Raw genomic sequence first — 9111 nt, forward strand, 5'->3', positions numbered from 1 at the left:
GATGCATTTCTCTTCCCATTACCTTTATTACCACACATGCCTATGACGTGAATTTGAAATGCCCCGGTCGAATAAGGCCTGCACGCTGTTTCAAGCCATCCCAACAACAGGTAAGAAGCATTTAAGCCCTCCTTTTGAGTGCAAAAGACAGAGCCACGCTAAGCCAGGCTGCAGTTAGCTTTGTATGTTTTTTGTCACGACCACAGTCTGCCATACATGAGACCAAGATGAAATGCCATCTTAGCTGACTCGGACTCTGTGAGTATGTGTGCTTTGTCCCTTATTGAAAACATACCCACGGCCAACATGCCTTTATGGAAGCACGTGGGTATCATTACTGCGCTTGCATTTTGGGCTGGAAGGAAATACAGAAATTAACCACCTGAAATCTCTGTAGACAAAAAGAGAACACCATAAACTTTTACAACTGTGGGACAAAAGACTGCGAAATGCAGGTTCCATTAAAAAAATTAGGAAGTAAGTTATGTTACATACGTGAGTAGTTTTGTCACAGACTGATTAGTAGAGCTTAGTTTTTACCTGCGACTAGAAGATTCCATTTCCGCAAAGAAATGGAGTAAGAACTAGAAAAACATCAGTTGTTATATCTTTGATCCCAATCCCGTTGTATTCAGACAGTCCAAACAGAATTTCTCACAAGCTTTTCTTGTGTAAAAACAATGCACTAGCAATACTAACATTTTGAATTTGTGTTGCCAGTCTTTTGCCAGCAGCAAAGACGACCACCATTGAGAGTTCCATCCAACAGTTTCCCTCTTGATTAGATGCTCCACCAGACTCATTTTAATGGAACAAATCTCATTCAGGTCCTGGAAAGAGGAAAGCACCTTAGCCTTTAGCTCTACATTTAGTTCCTCTGAGAAGCAAGTTGAGATCCAGAAATCCTGAATGAAATCAAATGCTTTGGGGGACAGCTTAGGTTGGCTTAAATTAAAGCTTGCTCTCTTGAGGGCCATAGACACCACAAACAAAGCCTTCTCAACTGTGTTTTGCTACTGTATTCAATGTGCTGAGTAACTCTTAATGTTCCTAGGTTTTCCTAAATGGCCTAGAAATAAAGCTAACAGAAGAATGCAATATATTTCACTTAACTAACTTAACAGCATACCCAAAGTTATTTCTTTTCAAATAGCTCATGAAAGGCCTTGGTCAGAATTTTGGTGGCAACAGAAGTACTTGAACATGAATCCATCAGCTGCCGTTTAAGTTTCCAGACTTTAAGTACATTAAGAATGAAACACCACCCTGGATGCTATAACATTTATAGGTCTGTATTTCTTCTGCAAAAAGTAGAAAGAACAAAGTCACCACTCTCATAACAACTGGAGGAGAACTCAGGAGAAACTCAACACTCTTTTTCAATGAGAAATACCTGATGTCATATATTTTGTTTAATAAAGACTGAGTTGGCTGTACACTAAACCCATTTAAGAATGTGATCTGTAACTCACAGCCTTAATTACATGGAGAAAAAGTGAATGGGTTCATTAATGCTGTGAAAAGGAACAGTGACCTACCTGCCAAGTGGCAAGGTGGAAATAATTAATCTGGTCAATTACAAAGAAACAGATAATTTAAAATGCAAAGGCTTCCAGGTGGTGCACTGCATTCTGCTCTCTGCAATCGCAAATTCTTACTGTCAGTCCTGGTCTGTTCAATAAGTTTTCCCTGTCCTTTCCTTTTCTTTTTTCTTTTTGCCATGGCTCAAATCTAATAGAAAAATCTTTCTGAGCGATAAATCACGACCTGTTTCTTTATGGCTTATGTTCTAAAATATTTATTTATTCTAGCATATACTCTAGAAATACTCCGGGGGAAGAGGGGGGGTTGGGAGGAGGGAGGGTGACCAAGTCCTTAGTATTATCTCCAGGATTTCTTTCTCTTTTTGTTGGGGGTCTGTTATAGCTTACTTTCCCTTCAAAATTATTTGCCCTTTTCTGGCGTTTTAATAACATTTTAAAAGTGCTGGAGTCTGAGCCACACTGTCTGGGTTATCTAATCCCATTTATGATCCTATAACCTTGAAGCTTGCCACGGCCTGGCTGTCAGCACCAGATTCTAAATACATAGGGTGGTGTATCTGCTCCATGGAACCGGAAATTAGTCAAACACTTACTTTTCTGAAGGTTCAGAATTCCTGTTGACATTTACAAGCAAGTACGTAGCAATTCTTAGACAGAGAACGATCTCAAACCACCTCAAGTGGCAGCGAGTGGTTGGTTACCTGAGACGCACCGGTGCGGGTATTTCACAGAGCTGGAGGGCGCTGTGCTCTGTCGCCGCAGAAACCCCGCGTCCTCGGTGCCCCCGCGCGCCCGCCGCTCCGTGCGCCGCAGAGCCACGGAAAAGAGAACCTGTTCGTAGCTTAATCATTTTCAGCTGGTCCAAACTCAGTCCCAGGACAAATATTAATATCATGTTCATTTTAACTACGGCAAAGCTTTATAAAAGCAGCATCCGAGTTTTTTTAATCTGCTCAAGGGAAGGCTGTTTTTATGGTGAGAGTCTGGCTGTAAATTTCTGGTTGCTAAGGAGGAAAAAAAACATCTCATCTAAAAAAACAAATGCTGCCGTGGTGAAGTGCGACTTGAAAGTCTCTATTTCTTAGGTGTTAGACTTGGCAAGTTAGAAATAGCGAGGGAGGCGAGAATACTTTTCCTTGATGTGCTCAAACAAAGTAGTGCATATTGTCGGCTCCGCGGGAGGCGCGCGGCGGCCATATGTGCCTCGCCCAGCGAAATGGAATAAACAGCTGCTGCCGGGAATCCAGTTCCTGGCAAGGAGGCAAACCCGAGTCCTCTTGTTTCCAAAATAAAAATCACCAGAGGGATTCCCCTTCCTGCAGTTCCAGCCAGTAGTTTTATAAAAGCATAAAACATCGCTGTATTGTGGTTTATAATAATCCCTTACATTTGTAGAGCATTTTACAGTTTACAAAGGAGCTTTACGTACATTATCTCATTTGGGCCTCATAACAGCCCTGGAGAGTACAAAGCACAGATATTGTGGTTCGCTTTTCACAGATGGAAAAAAGAAGGTTCAGAGAATGACGGTGAGCTGGGCGCCACCTCCCAGGTCCCCTCCGGCCTAGCCCAGAGCTGGCCATGCAGGGACCTCCTGGGGCCCCGCACAGGGACGTCGGTGGGACCCAGGAAAGGGATCTGTTTTGCGTAGTTGAGGTGCAAGCTGCCCTTTCTTCCCCTTGTGCAAGCATCGGCTCCCTCTGCCAAGGGTCTTCTCCCGCACGTTTTGAAGCAGCAAAGGAGGCAAGGAGGTTGGAAGGAGCAAGAGGCGAGGAGAAAAGGAGCTCGGCACACTGAATGTGGAATCTGGTTTGCCCTTGATGGCAGTCAAAGCCGCCCATTTCATTTTCAGCATATACTGCAGAGGTCAGCCAAGGTCACTCTAAACTTCAGAACTGAAGTGTGGAAAGAATTTGATTACAGTTCAATTGTTCTCCCACACTACCACCTCTGCACAACCCTTTGCAGAAAAACAGGGTTGTCTCCCGGAACTGCCTGGCTTGTGCTCATTGTGAAAGCAGATATACAGAAAGGATCTACAGAGCTTTTTATATAGGAATTCCCTCTAACCTCAGGAAATGGTGGGATATTGGTACAAAATGGGATAGAGGACATTGTGGGTGGGTGCTGTGGCCGCTGTCACGGGCTGCTTTAGTTCTTGTTATGAGCGCTTCGGGGGATTCGATCAGAGACGTAAAAGAAACTTTCCACTCCAAACAAATGGACTGAAGGTATACTTTATTATATAGAGGAGAGTAAAAGCAATAGTCTGCAAACAGATCTGAATAGGTCAAATATTAAGAGGGAAAAACATCAGCATGACTGGAAAGGGAAAACATCCACATTGCCTGAGATAGCAGCAGATTCCAATAGATCATATAATGAGAGGGAAACACATCAGATCGACTGGAAAGGGAAAACATCCACATTGACTGAAGGGAAATGACACGAATCAACCAGAAAGAGAAACACCAGGTTGACCGAAAAGAGAACACCTCAAATCTGCTACTTACAACATCCACGCCCCACTGCTGGGGAGAGTCCCTTCGACTGACATGGCTGGGCAGGAATCCGATCATCATAGGTCCTGGGCTGGGTGTCCCCTCCACAGGTGAGACTCTTACCAGGCCTCGGTTTCCAGCAGTTTATATAGCATCAGTAATTTCCAGAGTAAGCAGTTACGGAGTTTACAGAGCAAGCATTCAGTGTTCCCATGCACAAATGGTTATCAGTGGCATACATGCACTGAGCCTCCTGGCTATAGTCCCAGCCTGGCAGTTGTGTATGTGCATTGTTTTCCCTGGTTATCATCCCAGCCTGGCACAGATGGCCAGTCTGTCCCAGGCTGCGAAGCCCAAAGGACCTTGAAATTCTTACAAATTGCAACCATCTCCGTGGGAGAAAGGCCAGTTCCCACCACACAGAAAGCAGCTTTATATTTCTTTGTGTGCTGGTGGCTGTAGGTTAATGGAATGGCCAAACGTGGCTGCACTCGTGTCAAGACAGTTCTGAAACAGGGATCAGCTCTCTGGTAGAGACTGGAGACTTCTCTTAAGATACCTGGTTTCCTGATCAGGTCTCACTGGGCCTGCTCCCATGCCTTGGGATTTCATGCTCTTTGGTTCTAGCTGTAGGATCTGGCATTAAAACACAGTCGCTGGGATTGAAATGCTAGGGCTCTATGCTTACCAGCTGTGTGAGCTTGAGCAAGTTTACTTAAGCTTTCTGTGGTGCCAGAGGTGTGCCTTGCTCACAAACATGGGGCTATTCATAAAATCTGCTTCACAGGCTTGTTGTAAGAGTTAAATGTTTATTATTTGTAAAGCACTTAGAACTGTGCCTGGTGTGAGGCGAGTGCTCTATCCGGCTTTGTGAAATCCAGTAAGGCTGTACTTCAGGCAGCAGCAGCCCAGCTCCAGCCAACTCCTTCCTGCTCCATGATGATGTCTCAGTTATGGAGAGTGGTTGGTGACATCTCTCCTTCCAATGTCAGCTTTGACCCAGATGCACCTTCCCAGAATCCCCCAGGGAGATGCACAAACAAAAAGAGGCAATTTGCCTCACGCAGTTTAGTCACTGATCTTTTCGTGCTGCAAAGCCATCACGGTTTGCAGGAACACAACATATTTTGGTTGACTGTGTTTACATTTTGATGTCAAAGCAAAAATTGCATGGGACAAAGTTGAACATGTGAGGAAGACTTTATTCAAAGCTGCTGCAATAGGAGAGAGAGATGAGAACACAGTCTGAACTCGACTCCCCTGAGACAAAGGGTGGGAGGGGTTTTAAGCATTGGGGGTGAAAGAATGATCATGGGCTATCTGTGTTTGCTAATTGGCTTGATTCAAGGGAAAGTAAATTTCTCATATCTTTACAATAGGAGGTTGTCTTACAACTTGGAGCAAGGTGCCGGCAGAAGATAGGCTCTTACTCTCCTGCAGGAACTGGGAGATATGGGTGCTATCTCCTTTGGTGATTATGTTTCAAAGAGGTTGCTCCCAGGTACTTGAGAAAGGCATTCCTGGGTTGTAAAACTGGCAAGAGAATTTTTAAAAGATTTACGTATATCTCAAAGAGGCAGAGAAAGAATTACAATAATAAGTTTTCTAAAGAAAATACACTAGGAAAAGGGAGATGAGGGCCTAAGAGTCAGGAAGAAACCTATCCAAAATTTAATCCAGCTGAGGGAAATGGTAAGGCCATCTTGGTCATCGGTGTTTTGGACAGTGATTTGGTGCAGAATGCCCTCCCACAGAATGTCCTTTGGAAGGTGAACAGAAGCAGTGTAGTTTCCCTGTGAGGCCTCACAGTGGCCCAGTTTCTGTTGATTACTCAGGTGTCCAATCTCAGCACTTCCCTCTTTCAGAGGGAGGGCAGCTGGCTCTCACTGATCAAGGAAGGACAGAGCCCCAATTTACTTTCTGTCTTGAGCCCTCTGAGTCCTGGTCCACTCGACGAGGTGATGTGCCTCCCCTGGACCAGATATTGCGTCCATCTAAGGCTCCATGGTTTTGGAAAGAACTATATAATGAAGGGGAGCAGAATAGGCTATCCCAAAATGTGCCACTTTGGCATGAGGATTATTTTGAGTTGAAGGCAATGAAGACCCAGCAGATTCAGGAAAAACTTTTACCTCTGCTTTAACTGCCTAAAAGAATTTAGATAGGGAGACTGTACCAGAAAGAGAGCTATTGCCGGAGATAACTTTTTTATCTGAAAGACTTATCTGTTTGGCAGGGCAAACATCTGATTGCCAAACATCTGCTCTTCTTATCATCCTGTGAATTACCCTCCTCCCCTTTGAAGCCCCAGGCCCCTATCCCATTCCTGAGCTCAGGATGGCATATAGGCCTCAAATGCCCTACTTGCCTTTGAATCTCATATTTTTATGGGGCTCTCATACATATGAAATTGAATTTGTTTTTCTTCTGTTAATCTATCTTATGTCCATTTAATGATTAAGCCAGCCAAAGAACCTAGAAGGGACAAAGGGAAAATTTTTCTGCCCCTTCAATAGCAGATGAAAAATCAGGACTTTAGCTAATTTAGACTTGCTCTGAACCTCAAAGGGGATGTACTTTAAAGATGTAGGCCTACTCATAGGAAGACAATGCCTGTGGATTCTCATTCCCAACCTGGGCCACAACTAGCTCATTAGCCCTCAGGTACACCCATTTCCTTTGCAAAAACTCCACTCCCATCCATCTCCAGCCATTTGGTCTGTAGAAACCACATAGGACTTTAGCAAAATGGTTAGTGATGCCCCTTGCTGTTTAAACTTCACAAAACACTCGAGCAGGAGGGTTCCTTGTTACGTGGAGAAGGGTAGACCTGAAGTATACTAGTCAGATTCATTTTTCCTTATTTCTACCAGGGTGAGCTACAAGCATACTCATTCCTTCACCTCTTATGTTATGTCTGCCAGCCTTATCCAGTGACCACATTAATTTTCATGAATGATATAGTCTAAATTGATATTGAGAAGTATTTCCTGAATTTGCAAGGTGCTTTTCCTCTTATTTTCCACTTCTCGCCCTCTCCTCCCCTCTGCCTTGAGGCAATGAGCCCCATTTTTGTGCAGAACAGTGTTGGTTTCTTTTCTGCTTTGGTGGGCAGGAAGGAGATTGCTGGAATACTCAAGAAGCTACGTTACCCAAAGGCCCTCCCATCCTCCTCAGGCCTTTTGTGTGTGAGGATGGGATAGGAAGGTTGCCAGTTCTTGCTGTGGCCCATGGGTTTTTGCTGTAGAAATAATCCAGAATTATACTTAAATCGTGGTATTTTAGCCACTCAAAGGAACCACTTTCAGCCTTAAAGCAGACCCACACTTGCAGAAGACCAAGTGTTCAGGGTTAACAGAGAGGTCTGAGCAAGATACAATAGAACACTGGGGCCTCCTTGCTGTTTGCCACACACAGGCCTGATCAAGGTCACTGTGGAGCCCCCAGAGTAGCAGGAGCTCACACTAATCTTTGCCCCAGGCAAAGTTTTAAGAAGGACTCAACTGCCCTTCATGTTGGTTCTAAAATGGTAGTGCATCCTTCGAGTACCTACATCTAAAGAGCGTGAGTCTCTGGACATTTGGGGAAGAGGAAAAATGTGTGCTGGGTGGTATAGGACAAGACACAGGCTCAGCTTCTGTGAGTTTAGAAGGGGAGAAAGACTAATCCTCATGGAAAAGGCCCACAGGCTGCAGCATGGAACACGTAGGAAGACACAGGCCCTCAATGTGCAGTAGGCCGTGGCTAAGCAGTCACCACGGAGCAGCGATGTAAGAAATGTATGCAGTAAAATGAACAGCCTCACAAAATGCCCAGCCAAAACAGCCACATCATTTTTGAAGCCAAGTGCAAAATGAAAATGCAGGGTCCCTTGCTCACAGATTATTAAGAAGTTCAACACAGTGACAGCAGATGATTAAACCAAGCATGTGGGCCCTTTGTGCAAAGCCCTGTGTGACTGCATAGCCGCCCTGAAGTCGGCCCTGTGTCTCCAGTAGAATTAATCCAAATGTGTAGGGGACATCATCAGAACTCTCTTCTGGATTAATTCTACATAGCAATCAGAGAAAGCACTTTGCCCTCTCCGCAGAGCAGCGATGCCAGCAGAAGAGCATGGGGTGGGCCTCCCTAGGGTCCAGTCTGAACAAAGTTGTCTTCGCTCTGTGGTGGAGACTGATTCCCTGTCCCCCTTCCCTCCTTTCCTTCAGAGGGGAACTCTCCCCTGAAGGAACGGGGGTGCTATTTTACACTATCTGCCAGTCTCTGTGCCTGGTCTGGAGTTGCCTTGGTTCTGTGAAAAGGATTTTCTTACATGTGATTTCTTTCCTCCCTCCCTCCTTCTTAGCAAACATACAGCTCTGTAAAAGCTTCTGAGTTTTTTTGTGCAAGTTCTATGGGCTTTTATTAGATATACACTGTAATTCCAAACTGTGATTACATGACGTCTGGCTTTCCCTGAACTCAAATTTAATATCCTGAGAAATGGGAAGCTTTATTACAAGACTGAGGTACACCAGGAGTGGGGGAGCTGGGCGTGAGCGCTTGTGGGTCTGCTGATGCTTTCCTTCCACCTCCTAAAGTCTCTAGCTGCCACGGTTTGATGCTCGTTAAGCTCCGCTTTGGATTTAGAGGGACTTTTTCCATCCTCTTGAATTATGTTTATTACACAATGTTATAAACAGTTTAAAAAAAAGACAAATCTTTCATCATTCTACAACTTAAACACTCCAGCTATTTTCACTTTTCCACATTCTCTTATTGTCCTGGATTATACTTTTGAAGTTAGAACTTTCTGTTCTGGTGTAGCTGAATTTTAATCCCTTCTATACTCATAAAGGGAAAACACATTTATAAATTTAAGTAAGATAAAGCAAACAAGAAGCCTTAGAATTGCCTGCAAATGAAAGCCAAAGCAATCATCATTTAGAGGCAGAGAGCCTAATAAAATAGAGCTGAACTATCTTAGCGGTTATCTGGTTCCGTGCTTTTATTTTACAGAAAAGGAAACTGAGGTCAGAGTTTAAATGACCTGCTATGCAGTTCCTAGGGGCAGTCAGGACTAAACA

The sequence above is a fragment of the Ceratotherium simum genome, chromosome 9 (assembly GCF_057802395.1).
Source record: "Ceratotherium simum simum isolate JZ-2026a chromosome 9, ASM5780239v1, whole genome shotgun sequence".
Taxonomy (NCBI): Eukaryota; Metazoa; Chordata; class Mammalia; order Perissodactyla; family Rhinocerotidae; genus Ceratotherium; species Ceratotherium simum.